General features: G+C 37.1%; 1 protein-coding gene across 1 annotated transcript in view; it reads left to right on the top strand.

Annotated features, from left to right (window-relative positions):
• LOC149538864 (histone-binding protein MSI1-like) overlaps positions 1 to 26,383 on the top strand; it is a 135,266-nt gene that overhangs the window by 54,417 nt on the left and 54,466 nt on the right. The window lies entirely within an intron of this gene.

Genomic DNA, 26,383 nt, shown 5'->3' with positions numbered 1-26,383 from the left:
CAACAAGGTGGAAATACTGAATATTGTAGGGATCTGTGCTGCGTTTTTTTTTCAAGAAAACAAGATTCTCTAAACATATTAGATTTTATGATTGCTTCCTGGTAGATCTACTTTCTCCTATACCTGACCTCTTGAAGGCCTTTCCCTAGAGTGGTCATAGCCTCCTCACCATCCACTCCATCCTGCTCTGCTTTTTTCAGGTCTGCTCTAACACCAGGGAGATCATAAATTTCTGTGGACAACTCTTAGTTTTACAGGAACATGGGAGAGAACCCAGGTTGCAGGGTTTGGACCCTGCCAGCTGGGTCCGGGTCCATCTCGTGTCCGGATTCATGCTGGGTCCAGCCAGAGTTTGCGCCACAGATTGTGGGTCCACACAGTCCATGGCATGGGCCCTGCCAAGACCTGCCATGGACCCACAGGGACCTGGGAGGACCATTGAGGACCCTGCGTGGACCCAAAGGCCAATATGCGAAAAAGTATGTTAAAAACACAAAAAACTATATTTTTATTATTATTTTATTATAGTACAGTTCACACACACATATATTAGCCAAAATTTAAGCCGAGCTGAGCCTTAAGTAAGCCCTTAATTAATTTGTGTATATATTATATCAAATTGCAGTTTACCAATGGTATTTTTATAAGATGCAATCAGCCAAAATGGTATAACAGTACCATTAGGAAACTGCAATTCGATATAATTTAAAATTAAATGGTACAACTCATATATATATACATATATATGTATCTATGTATCTATGTATGTATATTCTATATATATATATATATATATATATATATACTCTCTCTCTCTCTCTCTCTCTATCTATATATATATATATATATATTCAAGACCACCATTATTTAAATAAAATATGTGACAGCAAATATAAATAGCAATTGAATTAATCCAAATCCAACACGAAGCTGATTTAAAATATCATATCAAATTGAAATATATATTGAATAACTGGAAACTACATTGGCAGTCAAGCCCAGTCCAAAATATTGTTTCTCTTATTTTTTTAATATATAATGCGTGTGTGCGCACACACACGAACCCAAATGGATTTTTTTTTGCCAGAACCACGAATCCGCAAACCTGAACTGGCAACTTAGGAGAGAACCTGTGATAGAGACCACTTGTTTGGCCAGAATTATCAATGGCTGCCACCAGAAAGTGATATCAACTCAGCAGATTTGTTGTCCCATTGAAGAGATTGAACACTGGCTCATTTTTTTGGTTGGAAGAGCTTTAATGCACAGATTCGTGATGTCCTTCACAGGATCCATAACTTCAAGAGAGTGCACAAAATATTCTTATGGTGCTAAGAGAATCTTTCATGGCCATATTCTCTGTCAACACCAAGCTGTATGTGAATTTTGGTTCATTACAAAATTGCTTCCATTCATTAGGCAGCCGTGTCCTACTTTAACACAAACAATTATCTGCCCAACAGTTTCTGCATGCGTGAGAGAACATCTGCTATAAATAAAGTCCTGGCATAGATTACACTGAGACGATCTAGAACATCATAGGGATATGTATAACTGCATGTCAACTCCTTTAAGCAATACTTGCTGAATCATGCCTTCATTAATGTAACATGGATCTAGAAAAGTATTCCCAGATAGATTCCTACTTTGGCTAGCACTTAGGGTATGGGAGAAATCATAAGATCATGAAATTAGACCGTTACTCTATGGAATCCAGCCAGAATGTGGTCTTCAGTCATCTAAAAGCAACCATATCTGTAAATTTCACAAGCATCATAAGATAAGCCGGTGGATCAGGAGATGCTGTCAGAAGGGAGTACAAGCACTGCAAAACACAAAAAAGGCACCTTTGTAGAAATTGAAGGAAGTGAAAAAAAAAAGAGAATCAAATATCTGTTGTCAATAAGCATTGGAGTTGTTATATGACCCAAAAGCACTATCCATTCTTTTTGAATTTACCTAAATCATGGTTGGCTGCTTTTGCCCAACTTGCAAAAAATTTTGCAGCCTGTGAAATATGCACATGATTAGCATGAAGTGTGCTACAAAATATTATTTGCTTGGCAAGATTGTGCCTGTAACTTGCTTGTACTCAGTGAGTTTCATGTGTAAGCTCAGCCATTGAAGAAAATCGTGTTGGGGGTTTATAAAGCCCTGATTTTTTGTGTTGTCATTTTTCGTCTCCAGCGATTTTAATCTCAGGATATTGAATTGATCATTGAGTGTGATGTGAAGGATTCATCAATAATCACAGTGCATTTGTACTTGTTATGTTTTGTATTGCATTTTTCTTTGTTTTCTCAAATTTCAAATTCAATATATTGAAAACCCTGCCATTATGCTGCTGATAATTTTTGTCAATGCCTGGAATCTACACTATTCAATGCCAAGTGCCAACAGAAAGGACACTGCGTGAAAGATATCAAATTATCAATTGACTGAAATCTCACCTTGCTCAAGTTGCTGCCCAAGATATACAATTGTTTAGCCAAATGGAGAAAGAATTTAGAAGATGAATGAATGCTGTACCATTTGAAAATTGGAAGGAAGGGGAAAATGGAAGCAGTTATGTCAGTGATGAATTCAAGATGGAATTGCCACCATTGATTCTTCTTGGTGGACAGATTTGGTGTTCCTCCACTCAAACTAAGGAAAAGACAAGTCGTCAATTTTTTTGACATAGTTTCATTGTTTGTCACAATAATCGAGCGATACAACCTTCACTTGAAGGTATATAATTTGAACTAAGAGAAGCACCATGAAGCGAGGATGGTGGTTGCAATTTTTTGCCACTACATTAAATCATAGTTGTATAGATGCCCATCTTTGATCCTTGGGGATGAATCTCAGAGACTACTGTCTCGGTGAAACCTTGCATTAAATAGACCTTTTAATATGTTGAGCAACCCATATTGGGATGCATTGTTAAATTCATGGTTTGATGACCTAGCAAGTACTTGCGGGCTTTTGAACTGCATAACTCATAGGTCTACAATAGGGTTATACTTGTTGGGTTTTTCTAACATAATTGTAGAGGACTTGTCATGAACTCGCTAGAACTCATCATTACGGTCACAATGGGGAGAAACATATTTTGTTCAATATGGTTGAAATAAGTATCATTTGGGGTTCCTCCATAAAAAAATGCAATCAACCCCATTAATTTACACCTTATAGGCTATAGTGAGTTTTGAGTACTTTAATGTAATCTTGATGTGATATAGAGAGTCACGTATTTCACATTGATCTTCATAGAGGGAGGATTGAACAATTGAAACAAAATCATTGTATTCAAAGTAAAATTATAAATCTATCGCCTTTTATTTAACATTATCTATTACATAGTTGTATATAAGCTTAGTTGAATATAAGTTTGGAATTTAATTAGTTTTCAATTGTTTTAGTTTAATTTTTGAAGAGATAGAGAGTTAAAAATATTTGTTTCACAACATTTTGACAATTCGATTAAACTCAAGAAGAACCTCGAATAAGAGTTGTGTAGTCATTAGTTATAATTATGTGTCCTTGATATTACAATTGTCTTTTAATCCATTTCACTAAAATTGCTTGCTATTAAATATCACATTTTAGTTGTCAATTAGGGCCCGTTTGGTTGATGGAATTAGGTGACGTCGAAATTGTCTAAATCCGAAATTTGAATAATTCTGGAATTTCAAATCTGGGAAATGGTTTTTAGAATATTGTTGGGACCGTTTGGTTGTAATGTCCCCTTTTTGGGACATTGGAAATATTAAAGGCATATTATGTATAATATTAAAATTGACTTGGAGAGCGTGGACTCAAAATATAAAAGGTCAATTTAATATTATAAACGGGGCAAAAAGGACAAGGAGAGATAAGACGAAAAGCCAGGAGGGAAGTCGAAGAGTTAGAACTCTGAGGATAAAAGGAGAAGAGACTCTTTCATTTGCATATGCTTGATTTATGATTCAGTTTCAGTTTTCTCTCTTGTGTGAGTTATTTAGAAAGCTTCAGCTTTCAGCTAGTATGAGGACGTAGCCCCTCGTGTCGACAAACAGTGGACACAAACCCATTGTCCTTGGAGATGTCACATCAGGTGTCTTAGATGTGCTTATAGGTTCTTTTCTTAAGTTTTTCAACTCTGACTGTAAAGCTGTATTTAGGATTGGATTTTGGAAGCCGGTGATTGTATTGTTGTAGTATAATGCAATAACGTTGTTTTAAGGAGTTTTTATGCGAGTTTATTGGTTTTGTGTTGTTGGTTTGTAACACATTCTATACACTTGAATTCCTGAATATTATTTTGAAGAGAACAAGTTTATATCTATTGGAGGATCTGTTGTTTTTTCTATTGCTGTTTGTAATACATTTGCCTGTGGTTTAAGTTCTAAATATCTATTTGGGGCAACAACTTGGTATATAACTATTGGGGATATTTCATAGGGTTTATTTACGGGTTTTATAATGCAGCCTCACATGTTTATGTTTTGAATGTTATCGGGAGAAAGAAAATCAGGTCAATATCTCGCTCCGGACATTTCATTGGTTCACGTAGAATTCATAATGAAAAGATAAATTTTCAGTGTTTGGTCGCAAATGTCTAGAATTGGAATACCACATGAATAAGCAAATTTCAAATTTTTATCGAGTCTGCACACAACATAGTCTACACAAAAACTATCGGGTCAAGGTGTAGAACTATTAGATTGCATTGTATCGAATTTACCGACAACATTTTTGTTGAGCAATAGATGACTTTTTAGATCTTTGTGGAAAACTTGACTTTCCTAAAGTTAAAAGTATGAAGCTTGAAAAAAAATGCCTTGTGATTACTAGTGAACCATGGCGTTGATATTCGATAAAGACAAACAAAGTGAAACATGAGAAATAAAAGAGATAAAACTAGAAGAACATATCTAAACTAGAATGAATAAAGAGGCGTTGAGATCAAGCTGAAGAAAGCTATATCACAAAAAATGAACGAAGCAGATAAGGACAGAGAAATAGAACATGGTTGGTTTGATTTATCAAGACAAAAAGAATTCTCAACCATTTTTATTCCCAACGCTCTTATAAAGAACAGACACAAACTTTTATTGACCTAAATTGTTTTTGACAAACATCATGATCTACCCAGTATTAATTAAAATGGATTCTAATTTTAAGAGGAGATGACAATATGTCATAATTTTTAAGATCATGTTATGAAAATAATTATTTTTTGTTAAGGGAAAATGCTACCTTTTCTATTCGACTTAATTCCAATTTGAAAATAAAAAACGTATACTGATGTTTAAATTTCACTTAGGCAGGCCTCGATTATGGAAGAAAAATACGAAGTTCCCAAATTACCTAATGTGGACTATCCGCTGGTTGAGATAAGAACAAGTATTTTTTGGACAAAAAGTTCTGATAATTTGAACAAATAACAATTCCATAGATACCATATTCATATGAAAGTATATACAAATTATGTGATTTCTTTAACAACTCGTTACTATTCTTCTTGGCAATCTAGAATAAATGAAGAAAAGTAGAAAATTTGGTATCCTTCCATTCAACCACCTCAAGTTTCTTTTCAAAATAATTAACAATCTATCAAGCACATTGTTCCAAGGGTTTCTAGATGGTATTCACCTCCCCACATTGTGACCAATCAATAGAGTATTGTGCCACAAGACAATTCTCATTTTAGTGGAATTGGAATTGACTTTCCAATTCCACTTATTTAGGTGGAAGTTGAAGTCTAGGATTTGGGGGTAAATGGGAATACAAAACCCAAATTCCAAATCTTGGTTTGGCGCATCCAAACTATGGATTAAATTTTTTAGGAATTAGGTAATGTCAATTCCTTTTTAACTCCAACAACCATACAATCCCTTAGGGTCTGTTTGGTTCGTGGAATTTAAAAAATCGAGATTTCTACAAACCTTGGTTTAGCCAAATCAAGGTTTTGCAAATCTTCATTCCAATTTTTGGGATTTTACTTGAACCGTTTGTTTCACTCGGAAGATGTGTGTGAAGACACTTTTTTATACGTAAGCTTGGAGTTGAATGCAAATCTCAAAAAGTAGTCTAATCTATGTCTAATAATTTAGGGGCTGCTACAACATTGCAAGGGGAAGATTTTCCTAATTGTGGTAAGATTGTGAAGAAGAGACGTAGGAAATCACTCTCTGATTTAAGGGAAAAAGATGGTGAGGCTGAGAATCAACCCAAACAGTCATTGTTAATAGTGGGAAGGGGAAGTACATTTCGAAGCACCAACAAAGATTTCTACATCGAATATTAGGGGTATTAATGCCCCTAATAAACAATGTATCCTTAAATGTTGTCTTAAAACCTTCAATTCTGATATCATTCTTCTACAAGAAACCAAGTTGAATTTAGATGATTTGACAAGATTAGAAAGGAAACTAGGCATTTGGAATTTGTTTCGTTTTGTTTCCTTTGCCTCTAGAGATCTTACTCTCCTTTGGATTCCCAAAATAGTAAAGTTTGTTTCAAATATAATTATATATGTAATCCCAACTGGCTGGGAGGTTGGGTGGGAAGCACCTTGAAGTATCTCTCCTTTTATCTCATTAATGTTTATGGCGCCATTAGCAGTAATGGCAAACTTAAGGTTCGGGAGTAAATCAAAGGTTTCTTAATTTCCTCCCAAACCATCGTGACAAAAATTTCATTTTGGGTGGGGATTATAACGCTATCTCTGACCTTGAGGACAAAAGAGGGGGTGTCAGGTCAATCCATGAGGAATTTTAAGGATTTGATTGCCTCGTGTAATTTTTTAATTTTATCAAATCTTCAAATGACATTTTTAATTGGAACCATAGAAGTGAAATCAATAATATTACATAAAGGTCGGATAGTTTTTGTTTGTTTGTAATCTGTCAACCATTAGTCTACATTCTCGGCTACCATAAGCCCCATTTCTAGGTCTGATCACTTTCCCCTATCCATGGAGGTTATGGAAGCAATTAAACCTAGGAGAAACCCACATGTGGTACTTGGACAAGAACTTTTTTACTGTCCTTGAAACTTGGTGGAGGGAAGAATCCATTCAAGGGTTCAAAATGTTTTGCAGTGTGTCCAAGTTAAAACAAAATAAAACTAAAAATTCTCGATTAGATTAAGTCTACTTTTAAAAATATCTTTGAAGAAAAATCCTCAATAGAAGAAGAGCTTATGGAAATTAATGAGCGGGTTTTGATCAATGGTATGCATAATGATCTATATTTCAAAGAAAAAGCTCTTTTAAGAAAGCATGAAGACCACCTTTCTAAAGAATAAACCTTTTGGAAACAAAAATCTCTCGAAAATTAGCTTTCTAATGTAGATAGAAATACCAAATTTATAACTGTACTAAATTAAGGAGTAATATTAATAGAATTACTAAATTGAATAATACTTATGGTATCTACCTTGAGGACCCTGTTGAGATTGCCAAGGAAGCAACTATTAACTTTGAATCCATGCTAAATAACGCAAAGTTCTTTGGTTTAAACGCTCAATCCTCTCTGCTTCAGAATATACCCAAACTCATTACTGAGGAACGAAATACAATGCTCAATAGGAGCTTTACTAAAGAGGAAATTAAATTGGATTTGTATCAAATGCACGTTGACAAAGCCACTGGCTAGGATGCTTTTCAGGTTGGGTTTTTCCAAAAATGTTGGAACTTCGTGGGGGATGAACATTAGCAAGCTCTTGAAGGTACTAGAAAATCAGGTATGTTGCTTAGAGGAAGTAGACCAACTTTGTGAATTCAGACCTATTTTCCTTTGTAATACTATTTATAAGATCCTTTCTAAAGCACTTGCTAATAGGTTAAAAGACTTTCTCCCCCATATTATCTTAGAAGAACAGACTGACTATTTCCCAGGTAGGTCCATTATGGATGACATCATAATTATTCAAGAACTTATCCATTCAGTCCAAATCAAAAAAGAGTCATGTATGTTGATTAAATTGGGTACTCAAAAAGCCTATGACAAAGTGGATTGGAGATTCCTTTGCAAATGTCTTCAGGCTTTTGGCTTGTCCAAACAATAGATTCATCTCATCTTTAGCTATATATCTTCCTCTAAAGTGTTTATCTCGCTTAATGGATCCTTAAAGGTTTTTTCGATATTTCTATAGGTCTTCAGCAAGGTGTTCTTGTTTCTCCATTTCTCATCGTCATTATGGCCGAAGCTTTTGGGAGATTGGTCAAGGTAGCCCACTTTTTTGGATTAGTCCAAGGTGTCAAAACCACAAATGGTGTTCCAAACATCACTCACCAATAGTTTGGTGATGATATTGTACTTCTTGCTATAGCTCCATCTCGGAAGCCAGTAACTTTATAAGTATCTTAAACTTATACCCATAGTAACACGGAGACACGTCCCCCTCCTTTTTGCTCCACGTTCTGGAGACTTCAACGCACTGGGGATTCCGTCCTCTCGTCCCCAATGGCTCCAATAGATTCCGCCACCTCCACCGAGGATAAGTGACATGCTGGTGTTGACTATTTGCAGTTTCAACTATTTATGTTTAATGTTCGATGTTCTAATTCAGTGCAATTTTCAATTATTTACTCTTTTACATCTTTATATCTTATATTGCAATACATATTTTCACAACTAGCATTTTAAGTACAATATGCACATAGATATACCCCCCCCTCCTTGTCCCTCGTCGCCGTCCCTGTCCCTGCCATCGTCCCCCCACTGTCCCCAAATTAAGGCCCCTCTGGCCCCTCCATCCCAGAAACTTGTCCCCCTGTTCCGACGTCCCCTTGTCCCCCACGATGGTGTAACTATGCAGTTATACCTGAAGGCATTTGGTCAATTAGTTAACGCAGCCAAATCAGAAATGTTCTTTTCTCAACATTGATTCTACTCTTGAGAACAAAATATGCAACATCTTGGGTTACAAAAATGGATCATTTCCATGCAAATGTCTGGGAACGCCATTAAATAAAGGAGTGAGATCTAATAAATTATGTGACCCAGCTTCCAAACAAGACAACAAAATTGATATCTGGAAATCCTAATGGTTATCTAATGCAGGTTACTTGACATTAAAACTGTTATGTCTGCCATTCCCACCTACTAGATGTCCCACCCCTTGCCCCCCATCCCATCCCATAAAGCCAAATGTAATTTGGATAAAAAGATGACAAAATTCCTATGACAAGGAGTGTCTGAGAATAAAAAATTATGTTTATTAGGTGGGACAAAATCTTTAAACCTCTTAAGGTTGGAGGCCTTGGTTTAAAGAGAATTCTATGGAAAAATAAGGCTCTCGAGGCTAAATTAGCTTGAGAGCTTCTCAAAGAATCTAATGGTAAATGGGCCAAGATCATCTTTCCCTACTAGTATTTTCAAGACGGAGAATTCCCCAAGAGGGTCTAGCGTTTGGAATTTTATCCAGGACAGTAGGAATCTTGTTTGTCAGAAACTCACTTGGGATATTGCAAATGGTGAGACCACTCTGGGAAGATTCTTGGGGAGGTTTTCCTCTTCCGACTTTGGTCTCTCTCAATATCATAGCGATCCTTAAGGATTTATGGGGATTCATCTTAAATAACTACATTAGGTTCTCACTTGAGGATCCAAACCTAGGATGGGAATGGTGATGGGGACACAACCCAAGAACAAAATGGACACAACAGAAAGGGGAAATTGTATTAACTGAAAAATAAGCTACTACATTCAGTACAGAGAAAATAAACTTCAAAACCTGCCCTAAGGGCTTACAATAGCATAAATCTGGAGATAATTTCTCCTTTCAGTACCTCCTCTCAAACTCCACTCCGAACTGCCTTTTACAATGCCATAAATCTCCTTAAATAGACCCCAGAGGGTTAAGGACTAGGAGTACATTCTAGAAAGTGCTAGTAGGCATCCACCGACCAAATAGAAGGTTCCAGAAGCTGCGTTAGAAGTCGCTGCAGATCTAGAAGAATCCAGAAACGGTACCCGAACTTCCGGGAGGCATAACTTTTGAACCGTAGCTCCGATTGACGAACCGTTTACATTTTCGGAAAGCTCTCGAAGCGCTCTATAGCCCTATGGACCAGCTTCGCTCGTCCTCCATTTTTCGGCCCTTTTCGAGGTCATTTAATGCCCCTAACCTGACTTTGAAGCATTCTTAGGAGGTCTCCAAAACTCGAAAAACTGCAATAACTTTCAAACCGTGGGGCCTTTTGACTTGATTCTTTTTCTGGAATGCTCTAAATCACATTTACATTCATCTGGCCAATTCACACCTTCTAGGTCACCAAAATGATGGCCAAATTGCATGCTCCTATTTTTTCGGAATTTTCTAGCACATTGATAGTTGAACTGTGAGAGTTGGAACCTTTATTTGACTCAAATGGGTATCCAAAAATGTAAAGACATGAAACAGAAACTAAGTCTAAGTACATTTTTTTGGGTGACACAGGATTGCCCTTATACCTCTGGATGCTCCTGCATCAGACACCCAGGGTAGATTGAAAAGTGACCTTGTCACTTTATGGATGGTAGAGGAAATCCCAAATGGGAAACCTCAACTGCTGAAATCCAAGTTGAGTCCTCGATCGACCGTCCTTTCCATTTGACCAAATACTCTTCATACTGCCTGTTTCTGGTACTCCTACCCACACGATGATCTAGAATGTCTTCTATCTCCTCCTTCTTAGAAGCAGGAATTGGACATGGCTCTAACACCAGCTCCTCATCTGCACCATCATCATGATACTCTGTTAAATCTGCAATGTTGAAAATGGGAGAAATGTGAATACCATCTGGCAGCTCCACCTCATATGCATTTCCTGAGTCATGTTTCTTCAAAACTTTGCAGGGGCCAAATTTCTTCATTTTCAGCTTGTTGTAAGTACCAACTGGAAATCTTTCTTTTCGTAAGTGCACCATGACTAGATCCCCTACTTGGAATTCCTTATGTCTTCTCCTTTGATCAGCCCTAGCTTTATACTCTTGATTCATCTTGGTAATGTGTGCTTGAACCTCCTCATGTAGACGCTTAATATGTTCAGCAAATTCCTCATCTTCAGCACTTGTCCTCTCCCCTTGTTCTATCTTCCTCAATTCTGGTGCAGTCCTTGGGCTATTCCCATATACAATTTGGAATGGTGATTTTCCAGTACTCCTATTTATACAGTTATTATAAGCAAACTCTGCCTGTGGTAGAATCAAATCCCATCCCTTGGGCTTATCCCCAACTAAACATCTCAGCAAATTGCCCAGACTTCTGTTTACCACTTCTGTTTGGCCGTCAGTTTTTGGGTGATGCGTGGAACTGAATTTCAAATCTGTTCTCAACTTTTTCCACAATGTCCTCCAAAAATACCCCACAAATTTAGTATCTCTGTCAGAAACTATACTCCTTGGAAGACCATGTAGTCTTACCACCTCTTTGAAAAACAAGTCCGCAATATGGACAACATCATGAGTTTTGTGGAATGGAATGAAATGTGCCATTTTGGAGAACCTATCAACCACCACAAATACTGAGTCATTACCCCTTTGTGTCCTTGGCAATCCAAGAACAAAATCCATACTTATGTCCTCCCATGGCCTTGATGGAACAGGCAATGGCTGATATAGGCCAGTATTGTGACTAAACCCCTTGGCAACTTGACAAACTTGGCAACTCTGTACAAACCTCTTCACATCCTGTGAAATTTGAGGTCAAAAATAATGTTCTCTAAGAATGGAAATGGTCTTATCTCAACCAAAATGTCCTGCCATCCCTCCACTATGTTTCTCCTTAATCAAATTTTCCCTCATGGAACTCCTTGGAATGCACAATTGACTACCCTTGAACAACATGCCATCCTGAATCAAATAGTCTAACCACTTGGTTCTATCTACAGCAATAGGTTCTTTACAAGCTTTCCATGCTTCATCAAAATCAGGATCCTTGGGGTTCAAATTTTTGAGTTCATCAAACCCAACTACTTCAACTTGCATTACTGTAAGCAACAATTGTCTCCTACTTAGTGCATCTGCAACCCTGTTAGATTTTCCACTTCTATGCTTCAACACAAAGGTATAACTCTGCAAGAACTCTACCCACTTCATATGCCTCTGATTCAATTTACCTTGGCTATTTAGGTACTATAATGCCCGATGATCAATATACAAAACAAATTCCTTTGGCAATAAATAATGCCTCCATTTCTTTAAGGCCTGAACTATTGCATAGAACTCTTGATCATAAACAGAATACTTCTTCTTTGCATCATTCAATTTTTCACTAAAATATGCAAGAGGCTTACCTTCTTGGCTTAATACAGCCCCAATAGCGCTGCCACTGGCATCACAATACACCTGGAAAACATTTCTAAAATTTGGAAGTGCCAACACAGGCTGTTTTGTTACCTTCTTCTTCAGCAATTCAAAACTTCTCACAGCTGCTGCAGTCCATTTGAACTCTTTTCTATCCCCTCTTATTGTATCAGTTAGGTGTGCACATATGCCACTGAAATTCTTAATAAACTTCCTATAGAAACTAACCAGACCATGAAATGATCTTACCTCAGTAGCAGACCTTGGAGTAGGCCATTCCAAGATGGCTTTTACCTTCTTTGGATCCATTTTGAGACCTTCAGGTGATATAACAAACCCCAAATAGACTAACTGCCTTTTTGCAAAGATACATTTCTTCAGATTAATTAATAGTTTCTCTTCCCTTAGCCTTTCAAGGACACTACAAATATGCAGTAAATGTTCTTCCAAAATCTTGTTGAAAATTAAAATATCATCCAAATAGACAATAACAAATTTTTCCAAGAACTTCTTAAGTACCTCATTCATTGGCCGCATGAAGGTGCTTGGGGCGTTCGTCAATCCAAAGGGCATGACTAACCACTCATAAAGACCCTCCTTGGTCTTGAAGGCTGTTTTCCACTCATCTCCTTCTTGAATCCGTATCTGATGATAACCACTCTTCAGATCTATCTTTGTGAAGTACTGGGCTCCACTCAAGCAGTCCATAAGGTTATCCATCCTTGGCAAAGGAAACCGGTACTTGATGGTTATCCTATTTATAGCTCAAGAATCTGTACACATCCTCCACTCTCCATCCTTCTTTGGTGCAAGTACTGCAGGTACTGCACATGGACTCAGGCTCTCTCGAATCAAGCCCTTCCTCAACAGTTCTTGAACCTGTCTATTTAGCTCCTCTGTTTCAGGAGGAGTCATCCTGTGAGCAACCTTGTTAGGCAAACTAGCTCCTGGAATCAGATCTATCTAATGACTGATTTGCCTTATTGGTGGCAATGCATCTGGAACATTATCAGAGATAATATCTCCAAACTCCCTTAGTAAATCTGAAACTTCAAGTGGTATTTCACTACTACCTTCTTTATCTTTCCTAGGAATCAAAGCATAACACATATGCTGATGTTTCATGCCATCTAAAAACTTTCTTCCATCAACAAGACAAATCCTAGCACTGCTACATACCTTTTCACCTTCCTTTTTCATGGGCTTCAATGTGTGGCGAACTCAATCCTTTGTTAGAGAGTATGTGTTTGCATGTCCATCATGCACTGCATGTCTATCAAACTGCCATGGTCTACCCAACAATAAATGGCAAACATCCAACAAAATAACATCACAAAGAACTTCATCATGGTAACTCCCAATTTTGAATTTTACTAAACATTGTTCACTTACCAGGACCTTATGATCATCTTTTACCCAAGCAATCCGATAGGGCTAGGGATGTTTCTCCCTCTTGAGCTTCAGCTTAGAGACCATCTCTTCTGATACCAAGTTATCAGTGCTACCACCATCAATGATCACGTCACAACATTTATCCTCACACTTGCATCTGGTACGGAACAAACTCCTCCGTTGTCCTGGTTCAATCTCACCACTTAGTAGGACTCTTTCATTTACCAAGGTCTCTCCTCTTTCTGCATCCTCTGAATGTGATGATTGTGCATCCTCATCCACATGAGCAACCCTAGCTTGGCCCTCAGCTCTCCTATCTATCCTTCCTTGTCGTTGAGGGCATTCAAAGGCACGATGACCTTCTTCATTGCAATGGAAACAGGTACCACGGAAGCCTCCTCTTCCTTGTCCACGTCCTCTACCTCTTCCTCTCTGATTTCCAAAGTCTTGGTCACGGGAGCGGTTGAAACCCTCATTCCTTTGGTTCCTGCTAGTACCCTCATTTTCATTTTTCTTTTGGGTTTCATTGCGGCCTCTAGATGATCTACCGCTTCCCCTTCCTCCTTGACCGCGCCCTCTTTGTCTTCCTTCAAACCTTTTATTCAGCTTCTCTTCAACTCGTAGGGAAAACTGGTATGCCTCTTCAACGCTGGTCATTCTTACCAGACTTAATTCCTCCTAGATGCTAGGTCGCAACCCACTGATATAACGAGCAACCTTCTCCTTATTTGCTTCTGCATGCCCCACTCTAATCAAGAGTCGGTAAAATTCCTCTGTATATTCTTGGACTGATCTTCCTGCTTGCTTTAACCCATGCATCTTCTTAAACAAATCAAGCTCATAGTCCACAGGAATGAACTGCTTCTTCAATTTGTCCACCAGGCGATCCCATCTTGTGATCTTCTCCTTTCCTCTTCTGTTTCTTTCCAATTGGACCTCTTGCCACCAGATTTTGGCATGGCCTTTCAGTTTGGCCTTTGCAAACTTAACCCTATCTGGGTCCCTGATATCCTCATACTCAAAGTATTCTTCCAGTTCATTGATCCAATCGATCAACTCATCTGGTTTTAGATTTCCTGAAAATACACCCACTTCAATTGTGGGTCTTTTCCCAAACTTAGTAATGGCCCTAAAAAGCCTTTCCTCTGCATGATTCAGAACTTCCCCGTCAAATTCCTCTTCTGGTCCTATTACTTCTTCTTCATTGTCATCCTCACTATTGTCACCTGCAGCAACATTTACTCCTCTTGCAATGCTTGTACCTTCCTTTGTAGGGCTCTCACCTCCTCAGGATTAATAGCTTTGGCCCTTCCGCCACGCTCTCTTCGTGGAGGCATCTTCTAACTCGATCCCACAACCACACAGTCCTAGTGCGAACTACCTCACAGTCGGCGCTTTGTCTACACACTCCGGAAAACCAGCTCTGATACCACTTGATGGGGACACAACCCAAGAACAAAATGGACACAACAGAAAGGGGAAATTGTATTAACTGAAAAATAAGCTACTACATTCAGTACAGAGAAAATAAACTTGAAAACCTGCCCTAAGGGCTTACAATAGCATAAATCTGGAGATAATTTCTCCTTTCAGTACCTCCTCTCAAACTCCACTCCGAACTGCCTTTTATAATGCCAAAAATCTCCTTAAATAGACCCCAGAGGGTTAAGGACTAGGAGTACATTCTAGAAAGCGCTAGTAGGCATCCACCGACGAAATAGAAGGTTCCAGAAGCTGCGTTAGAAGTCGGTGCAAATCTAGAAGAATCCAGAAACGGTACCCGAACTTCCGGGAGGCATAACTTTTGAACCGTAGCTCCGATTGACGAACCGTTTATATTTTCGGAAAGCTCTCGAAGTGCTCTATAGCCCTATGGACAAGCTTTGCTCATCCCCCATTTTTTGGCCCTTTTCGAGGTCTCCAAAATCCGAAAAACTGCAATAACTTTCAAACCGTGGGGCCTTTTGACTTGATTCTTTTTCTGGAATGCTCTAAATCACATTTACATTCATCTGGCCAATTCACACCTTCTAGGTCACCAAAATGATGGCCAAATTACATGCTCCTATTTTTTCGGGATTTTCTAGCACACTGATAGTTGAATTGTGAGAGTTGGAACCTTTATTTGACCCAAATGGGTATCCAAAAATGTAAAGACATGAAACAAAAACTAAGTCTAGGTACATTTTTTTGGGTGACACAGGATTGCCCTTATACCTCTGGATGCTCCTGCATCAAATGGAGATCCTTTGAAAACACTCCTCTTTCTCTTGTTGACATATCTAATTTAAAGGAGCTCCTCAACTCTCGAGAGATTATCCCCAAATCCAGAGTGGATTCCTTTGTTCGCATTGAGGCTAAATCTAGTAATTATAATGTTAAAGATGGCTATAACTTTGTTGTTTAACAACAGTAGTGGAATGATACTAATTTTCCCCTTCATCTTTGTTGGGACAAACTTTGGCCACCAAAGTGAGGCATGTTGCTTTGGGCTGCTGTACAAAAGAGAATTTTGTCGGCTGAATGGTTCCAAAAAATTGACTTTGAAGGTCAGTCCAGATTGTGTTCTCTGTAAGAATCAGGAAGAAACTGTAGATCACATCCTTCTTCAATGTCTCTTTGCTCAAAATTGTTGGAATTCCCTGTCAAGTAAATTACATTTTTCTTTAGGTATGAATAGTAACCTGTTGAGTCATGTTGAGTCCTTTGGAACATTGCCCTTGCTATCTTGATTTGGGAATTATGGAAGCAAAGAAATTGCAGGAGTTTTCAAGATTCTCAAATGGACCATATCTCTCTATAACAAAATTGAAGCTAGCATTGTGGAAATACCAATAATAGAATTAGAAATAGACCTCACTTTGAAGGTTCATTTTCAGAATGGGGTTCGATCATGAGAAAGGAATGGTTTGCTCTAATTACCCTCCTGTGTGGGTAATGGAGGCTTAGAGTCTCTCAAAGAATGTCAAAAGTGTGTGTGGTCCAAGCCTCCCAAGGTTTGGCACAAATTAAATTTTGATGGAGCCTCTAGGGGCAACTTGTTTCGGGCCGATTTTGGATGTATCATCTACAATTGGAAGGGGAAGGTATGTGGCAAGTTAGCTAAACCTATTGGTATTGCCTTCAATAACATAGCATAAATTGAGGCATTGGTTGAAGGCCTTAAAGTTTGTAAGCAACTTTGTATTGAGAAACTTGACATTGAAGGTGACTCTCGGATCATTGTTAATTCCCTTAGAAACAGTTCCACCCCTAATTGGAATCTTAACTCAAGGTTAGCAAGGACTCTAAGCCTCCTTCACTATTTTCTTGATGTTAAATTCATGCATATCTATTGGAAAGGTAATCGAGATGCGAACCTTTTGGCAAACATGGGTTTCAATGGCACCTGCATCATCACCTTTACGCTCTCTCCCCCTTCTTTATCAGACTAATTTTGCAAGGATTCTCGATGATCCCCATCTTGGATTGTTTGGTAGAATACTCTATCCCCTAACATTATTACATGGGATATAGTCTATTTATCACACATACTAAGGTGGTGTCCATCAATATTTTATGTGATATCCATCCTTTAAAGTTTTCCCTCCCGCTTTATTGCTATCATTTTCCACTATCCCTTCGTTTTTCGGAGTTGTCTTCTCATGATCTCGAGGTGCTTTTACTTTGCTATGATAATTATTACTTTGGGTTCCACACAGATTATGGGCATATTTAGTGCCTTTAAGCAGTTTCTTGATTCATTTTCTTTTCAGCTCCCTCCCTTACCATGGATACTACCATTCGTATGAAAGCAAGCAAAAGCAAAATGTAATTCTAGGGTGAGATTTTTGAGGAATGATTGAATCTTATGATGAATGCTACACATAGCCTAGTTCTTAGAGCGGTAATGAAAATTGTTAGTCATGAGTTTTCAATTTTAATGGATAGGTCAAAGATCAACATTGAGATCATTGTGGTCTTTGTCTCAACTAAGCGTGCTCGGGCTATGGTACTGGGATGGGTGACCTCTTGGGAAGTCCCGGTGCTTCACCCCTGTGAGCATCATCTAGATCCAATGAGTGCTAAGTGTTCCATTTATTCTCATGAGAGATGGAATGTTGAATCACTACTCATGAAATATGGGTCAATTAGTTTGACTCAAAATCATACAGTTAAATCCTGATAGTAATCACAATTCGACTTGCTGTTGAAATTATCTCCTACTTATCAAAGGATAAAAGGGCTAGTTTAGATTTCTGTGGGAGCTTGTTTAAGAGACATCTAGTAGTGGAACTAGACATCATTCTTGCCAACATTTTTGATAACTTGTGTATCCCTCCATTAAGAGAAACTGGTGTTTCCTTCTCAGCATAATGCATGTCCATTCCCCCTAAGAATAAAGTGCCTCAAGTGGTTTTTGAAAGCTAATAAGGTGGATGATAACGAAAAAGAATCCGGACCTTCTTCCAGTTCAGAGGATGATTAATAGTGTTTATGTTAATGTTAGTGTAGTTTCACTCTGATTAAACTCATTGTATATATAAGAGAGATGGCTGCCATCTGGAAAGTACATACCAAAGTAAAGGCAGTGCTATTACATTTGTAGCGATCTAAAACTTAACAAGGAATTGGAGCCAGATTGCAAGTGTAAAATAACGAATAAAGGATGATAGAACAAAATAGATTTAAAGTTGATGACTTAGGAAAGGAGGATTTATTGATGAATCAATTCGAGTGGCTTGAGAATGGTTTCTCAAATATATGTTCAAATAGAAGTCGAGAGATATCCCATGAAAATCAAACAACATAGATACATAGCCGTTTCCTCCTTATGTAGGCTGTAATCTTGAGGCTGCCGATGTTGCTTGTCCATAGCCACTGATTTCAAATGAAGAATTTCTTTGTAGTGGAGATTTAAACTTGACCATCCTAATAAGCATGAATTGGGTAAGATCTGAGCGCTCAAAATATGAGGTGACACTGACAGGAAGCCAATTAGGGATTTATACAAACCCTCTATGGCATTTAGGCGTCCAATCGCAACAAGAAGTGTACCGTGCATAGAACATAATTAAGAGGCACCACCGGGTTAGGTGGTAAGGAGATTGTGAGGCCCATTTGTGGAGTATCACCATCATGTAAGAGACCAAGAAGTGCATAGAAGAAAAAGAGTTCAATTCAACATGGAGAGTCGATCTATTGATGTGGCAAGGCAGCGACAATATAACATATATGTTTTTGGAAAAGGAATGATAATCAAACAGAAGAAAGAAACCATGACAGTGGACACGTATTGTTAGTACATGAAGAATCGAGGAGATCCAAGGCTCGTACAAACCAACAAATACGGAAAGATAATACCGCCAACAAATTAGGAATAGTACATTTGAAGGGCATTTCCCCATAGTCAAGGCAATTTTTGGCGAGAGTAGTTGACAAATTGGACCACACATAGAAATAGAGGGAAAATAGGGAGGTGACACCGAATATGAGGACACACTGGACAATAAGTATGACATACAACAAGTATGACTTGAACAACGTACTAGTCAACACATGCATACCCTTGTTGGCAATCCATTAGGTGATTGGACACACGTGAAATCTATAGAGAGATTAAAAGGTTAACACCTTTCACCCCATATAAACACTAAGGTAATGTATAGTAGTAAATACATATTCTCTAATGAGATACTAAACATATATATATGTGTGTGTGTGTGTGTGTGTGTGTTTAGTTATATATAAAGTTATATATTAATCATATATATTGATAGAATAAATAAGTAAATATAATAATCTAATTATTGAGAATAATTATTAAAGGCGATTTTCATTTCTATAAGAGCTATATGCCTTGGTCTTTTCCTCCGAGAATATTACTGCAGGAAAAGGGAGATTGATTTTAGACTCAGAGGGAGTTTGACACGTCTTTAAAGGTAACATTGGGTGAGCAATTATGAAGATCGAGATTCAGAGGGAGTTTGAAAGTCCATGTGTGTGACTACATGGTTTTAATGGGCTTGCCCCATGTGTACGTTATGAGGAAGTGATGACCTCCAAAGGAATATCACTTGTATTTGCAAGAGTTATTGAAAGGTGACATTCTTACTATTAGTTCCCAAAATTGCATATTGGAATCCTATGAGTCTTGCCAACTCGATGCTGGGATATTCAACCGGTTATGGCCAATGTGACGGGATTGATCGATACAATCCAAATCCCCTGCGCTTCTGGCTTTGCAAGGCCAAGGTAGGTGTACTTGATCCTGGACAAATCACTTGATTCCAAGATACTTATAGCAGATTGGGTAGATTGCGATTGCAACGAAAGTTTCCCAAGTGACAAGGATTATTAAAAACTTGACTTACTCAAATAAGTACAACTTAAAATAATAACTTCAGAAAATGAATACTTCAAACTTGTGGATTTTAAAAAAATAATACATATGATTACTTGAAGTGAAATGTTTAAAATAAGTGTGTGGATTATTATATAACTGAATATACTAATTTTCGATGAAGAGACGTGAAACAATTTCGAGCATATGGATTACGAAAGCACAAGATGAAAGACTAGTGCCAGAATTCAAAAGGGGATGATAGAGTCAATATTATAAGCTTTAACGCACAACTTTATGACATCTTATGTATTTTGACTACAAATAATTTAATTATCAAGGTGCGACGAATCAATTGTAGTTACATAATTTCAAACTAGTCTATAATGTTTTTTCAACTCCTATAGAGACAAAATAGATACAGATATGAAAACAAATTAATATTTGACTATATCTGTAATTATCAAATTTGAAAAGACTACAATTGATTTAGTCCACTTATCTAATATTAAATTATTGACAATAATAAAAAATGCTCATAAAAGGACAAAGCTATACAATATTTTGATTCTAAAGCTTTTAATAAACAAATAATTGAACTTCTTACCGGTTATGCGAGAAACGAAACAACAATGAAGACACCCATTATAGTTGCTCAATCCACTGCCTTCCAATCACAATTGCATGTAAAATATTTGTTCAATGATCAAACATTCCACAAGCTTAATTCAAAATTTCAATCTTTTCCAAATGAAATAATAATATATCAAGAGTGTATATAAATCCTGTATGCAAAAATTTGTAAAATATTGTGTGTATTGTATCATTTGATTTTCTACCATATATTTATAGACCATGAAGAGGTACTAAATTCTCCTCATAACAACGTGACCCCTCATAACAAGTAACTCATCATTTGTTAGATATCGCGAGTCTTAGAATTACTTGTAATATAACCTGGTATTTACTATTAGGAATTAAAAATCCAATATTTAGTAACTGCCTTTGTAAGTTTGGAGTAATGGTATGATCAGGGGCATATCATCGCACGATACAAGTAACACTTGAAGTATAAATTCCTCCCTCTTGAGATACTCATATTATGATACACAACATCCATTCTCAAAGTTTGCACTAGCTCTTTGTTACATCCCAATTTTTGACCCAATTTAAAATGTTCATATAGTCGTTGAGGTTTTACGTGGGGTCAGTTGACAGTTAAAATTTGTTATGATCATGTGAAATGGTAAGATGGTTAATCGTTATAAATTTCTAATGAAGTTGGCATGATAGTTAATCGTTATGATGGTTTATGAATAATAACTTGTTATGGTAAATATGATATTATCGTGGAGAATTCCCTTGTAGGAGCACGATGAAGAGGGGAAGCATTGCCAGAAAGGAATTGGGCATGGGGGGGCACCACCATCATTGGACAAATAGGTACAAGCCCTGAACCACCATGGCTAAGGGTAAATGACTAGGCAAGCAAGAGTGTACGTTGGACGACATGAGCTAACCTTTTAAATTACATATCATTCAATAGTTAAAGAGAACACTAAGCATTTATCAAAGTGAGAACAAGTTGTTACCTTTATTAATTGAGATACTTGAGGAACCTCTTGGTGTGTTAGGCATGTCTTAATATATTGACACCATGATGCCTAGATACCTATACTTGTACATGCATGTATATGTATATACATGGAAATCAAATTAAGAACGTATACATGAGAAATATACAATGGAAATTTATGCATGTATATGTGTAAGTGTACATGCAAATATAGGTAGACGTAAATACCATGATGCCTATATATCAAAACATTAGGAGGATGAGCCATTAATATTATTATTAATATTCTTTCTTTAGGCTTATTATTTGGAAGATAATAAGTTAAATATTTGAATTGGTGGCTTCAATTTCTTTGAGCATTGGCTTTGTAACTCCGCCACCTACTTTCTTCTTGATAACCACTGGAGTGCACGGGGAGATATTATACACTTTCTGCTGCCTTAGTAATTACGCTAGGGGGAAAGTTCATTTCTAAATCGCTCTTGATTGCTTTGAGTCAAAGATTTGCTATTATTACGAGCTTTAAATCACGATTCAAAAATTAGTTGCAAGATGGAAGCTTGCCGTAGCCAGGCCATGATATTGATCATAACCATCATATTGAGATCATGAAATCTGTTCAATCAGCTCCCTTTATTTGTTCTTATCTTGCAGATTGTTGAAAAGATATATTTTCCACGATGGCATGATTGTATGATGCATACTGGCCGTAACCAGGCCAAGAGCTTATCGATTTTGAAAGCACATGAGTTGTTTCTTCTCTTTGTTATTCTTTGTTTGAGATTCTTGGGTGATATTACTAATACAGCCTTGCACCCTCATGCGTGATGGACGTCAGTGTAATTGCTTTCAATCATTTGTAAATGCGTAACATGTATGTTGCATGCAGATATATTTTTGGATATAAGGCATAAGCTCTGATTCTTTCTTTAATTTCTGATCTTGCATGAAAATACACATGGGCAGATCATAGTTCCATAACATGTTCTTTATTATATTATGCATAAAGTAATCTTGTGAGAATCTGAATCCTATATTATGATACTCTGACTTACTCACTGGTATTTGTTGTATACCAGCTGTAGTAAGAATAAAAAAGGTATTCAAGGAAACCATATGTTAAAGATCCCATTATTATAGCAGTCTCTTGTGATGCACCCAAGGCTAGTGAAGTTGTGTGAATGGGTCAAAAGGAGAGGGATCTTGCAAGGAAGAACAAACTATGATCAGATTCTCAAATTTCATTAACATCTTAAAAATAAATTACTAAAACATCCAAGTTAGCACATGATTGTCCAAGTATACTCAGTTGTCAAGTCGAGTAGTGGAATTAAGTACCAGGATGCTCAGTGGCTGATCAAGTTGCTCCATGTCTATTCCAGGTAGGGAGGGCCTTTCTAGTTAGAGAAAGTGTGGGGATAAGTTTAAGGTCTATGGTTGGGAGGTAAAGTCCTTGACAATGTTTCCCCTCTCCACAAAATGTCGGGACATGCAGCAGGCAAAAATAAGTTATGAATTCAAACATTCATTGATAACACATATTTTACTTTTATTGTGTTTATATGAGTAGAAGATATGATGGATTGATTTATATTGTTGAATCAATTATTTCCTTAAATGAAAGCAACCTTTCTCATCAATATAATTGGTAAATAATTAGATCGGTTGATCTTCCAACTGAACATGGAATATATCTATATGCAAGAGATAGGTTTAACTGATCGACTGCTATTTCTGTCTTGCATTTATGTGGATAATGAATATGAATGTATCCTCTAGCTGCATATTGTTGCCATAGTTAGCAATGGATAGAAAATGGATGATATAGTGGTATTTGTTGCCCTAATTGATAGAGTGGTATTTGTTGCCCTAATTGATACAATGGTAATTGATGCCCTAATTGATACCATGTTATTTGATGCCCTAAATGAAATAGTAGTATTTGATGGTATTTGTCATTTTGATAAAGTGGTATAGCTATTCTTTTCTAACCAGTATTTATGGACTAACTTGGGTTTTGTAGAAGCATCTCTAGACGGATTTCAGTTTTGAATTCTACGATATGTAGATTTTAAATTCCGTGTCAAATTCATGGTGTCTTCAATTGTTAGTTATGAAATTTCTGTTTAACTGATTATAACCATTAATCTCATTCACATGAGCATATCTGTTATAACTATCTTCCTATGAATATGAAGTATTAACTGCATTTTCTTGATATGATATGATGTTAGTTAAGACCCAGGAAATGTGGATGTTACACTTACAATATATGTTCGAACTTTTCTACAATCTAGAGACATCAACATATATCCTCTGGTTTGATAAGTCTTCATCTTCTCCTATCGTTGCCTTCAGATTTTAAATGACTCTTTTGATAGTTTTGCCCAACAAATCAAATGCATTTAGAAATGAGATGGATGCTTTATCGCTAATGACTGTCCATGCTGTATTCTCCAGAATGATCAATAATGATATTCCTCCACCAATGACTGTACGATCCGCTGCTTCCCAATTGCATAATCCATGTAGCTGCATCAAAACAACGAAATCATTAGATAATATGGAAGTGATTAACACGGAAATATCGAAACCTGTCCCACGCAGTCGAATGGTAACAAACTTTAGCATATCATGGTATGCTTTAAAAGATTACACTTTGCTCCTAAAGTTGTGAGTCGTAGAATGGATGCAACAAGATCAGAGTGTTAGAAAAGATTTCCATTTGATATGCACAAACATCTCACCCATGGTATGAGTATGTTTTATGTTTTGGCAATATATTATTTCATCATCATCATTGCAAACCCGATGATATCTTGGTGATCTTCAGAACAAATAAATGTATGTGTTAAATACTCCACGATGCACAACTTAACTTTGAATGTAATATTAAAAAGAAAAAAAAAAACCAGTTGTGCGATAGCAATCTAAAATTATATCTGGTTGGTCAGATTTGATTCGGTTTGAAAATCCAACCTTCACTATGCCTGCGGACATTTCACATGCCACCCATATCCTTAATCATTTGGCAAATGATTTAATACCCGTGAATCTCTTCAACGTTATAACATATCATGCACTTGAAAACTGGATCTTTCTTTATTATTTATGTGCAACATATTGATATGATAACTCCAACTGTACCATGTCATGCATTCTAACTTCATTTGTAACCACCTTTGACGATTCCTATGGATTTGAAGCTATTCATGCTTGTCTGCATTTTGTGATACTATATAACTGAGAAATCTTAACATTATCGCTATTCATGCAATCTTCAACATAGTTCTGTATTGTTCAGTTTGATCACTTTGACACACAATCCAATGGGAGACTTCATTCTTAGTCTCTGGTTTTAAATTTTTATTACTTGTAAATAAAACGTGGTGACTGGAGCAGCCTACAATTAATAGTTCTACTCCTCCATTGAATTGACAACTTTAGGCACTGCTAGTTCATTGCAAAGGTACCTTGTGAATCAATGCTATTAATTGGAGATGAATAATATTTATTATAATTAGTCCTTATAATATGGTTGCATAAAAAAATCATGAAATAAGTATCCAGAATAACTTGTCAAAAAAATGATGATTTTATGATTGCATCAATTTGCATAATGATAAAGGTTCATCTATTTTGAAAAGTATGCCATAAGGACATTGGAAGCACATGTTAAAAATAATCTTAATGAAAATAAGAACATAAGATATGTTGTAGAGTAAAAAGATTAGAGAGGACTATCCAATGGGGGCCCTAATTCTTGGAATTTGGGGCTCCATCACTTACAGTAACTTAATTTTCTATTATGATGGATATCTTATGATGTCTATGCAGATCATGATAGATTATATTTTGAGTACATGGTGAATGTTATTCAAATTGTTGTTTAGGAGGCCATTACAAAGAGTACTTGGTGAATATCATATGAGGTGACATTCAGGAGGCAATTACTCACATTACTTGGTGAATATCTTGCAACTCGACATTTAGGAGGCCATTGCTCAAGGAGTATATGGTGAATGTCATATGAGATGATATTTCTAAAGGCCATTACTTGCAATATCATTAGAGCATTTGGTGAATATCATTTGTTGATATGTTGGAGGCCAATACTTATGATATCAAAATGTTGAATATCTTCTTATCAAAGATATTACATTGAGGTAATATATGGTCCTGTGTTTATCGTCCCTAACTAAGAGTAAGTGTTAATGTTAGTGTAGTTTGAGTCGGATAAAACACACTATATATAATTAGATATATGAGATATATTACGTATATGTTATATGTGTGATATTTATATATATACCATAGTAACACGGGACGCACCCCCCCTCCCCCCTTTTACCCCATGTCTTGAAGACTTGGATGCACCGGGGACTTGGGGACTCCGTCCCTAGCTACATCACCAGATTCTGCCACCTGTACCGAGAACGAGGAACATCCCAATGTTGACTATTTGCTGATTTGACTATTTATGTTCAATGTTCAATATTCCAATTCAATCCATGTTCAAGTATTTGCTCTTTTACATCCTATGTTTTAATAGATACACACACTCCTGTCCCCCGCCACCGTCCCTGCGCCATTCTCCCACCATCCCCAAATTAAGGCCCCTTTGTCCCCTTGTCCTGAAAAATTGTCCCCCCATTTAGCCGTCCCCCAGTCCCCCAGGGTGGTGTAATTATAACATATACAAATATGTACATATGTGTGTTAAATAACAAACTATTATATTAAATACTAGTGAAACACAAGGATGCTTCCCCTCGCCAAAACTTGGCCGCACTTGACACGAGGACACACCCGAGGCAGGGGGAAGTTGTCTTG

This window comes from Cupressus sempervirens, chromosome 9 (genome assembly GCF_028749045.1).
Source record: "Cupressus sempervirens isolate cs-2001-9-10 chromosome 9, ASM2874904v1, whole genome shotgun sequence".
Lineage (NCBI taxonomy): Eukaryota > Viridiplantae > Streptophyta > Pinopsida > Cupressales > Cupressaceae > Cupressus > Cupressus sempervirens.
The sequence above is the reverse complement of the archived record's forward strand: the minus strand, read 5'-3'. Positions and strand labels throughout refer to the sequence as shown.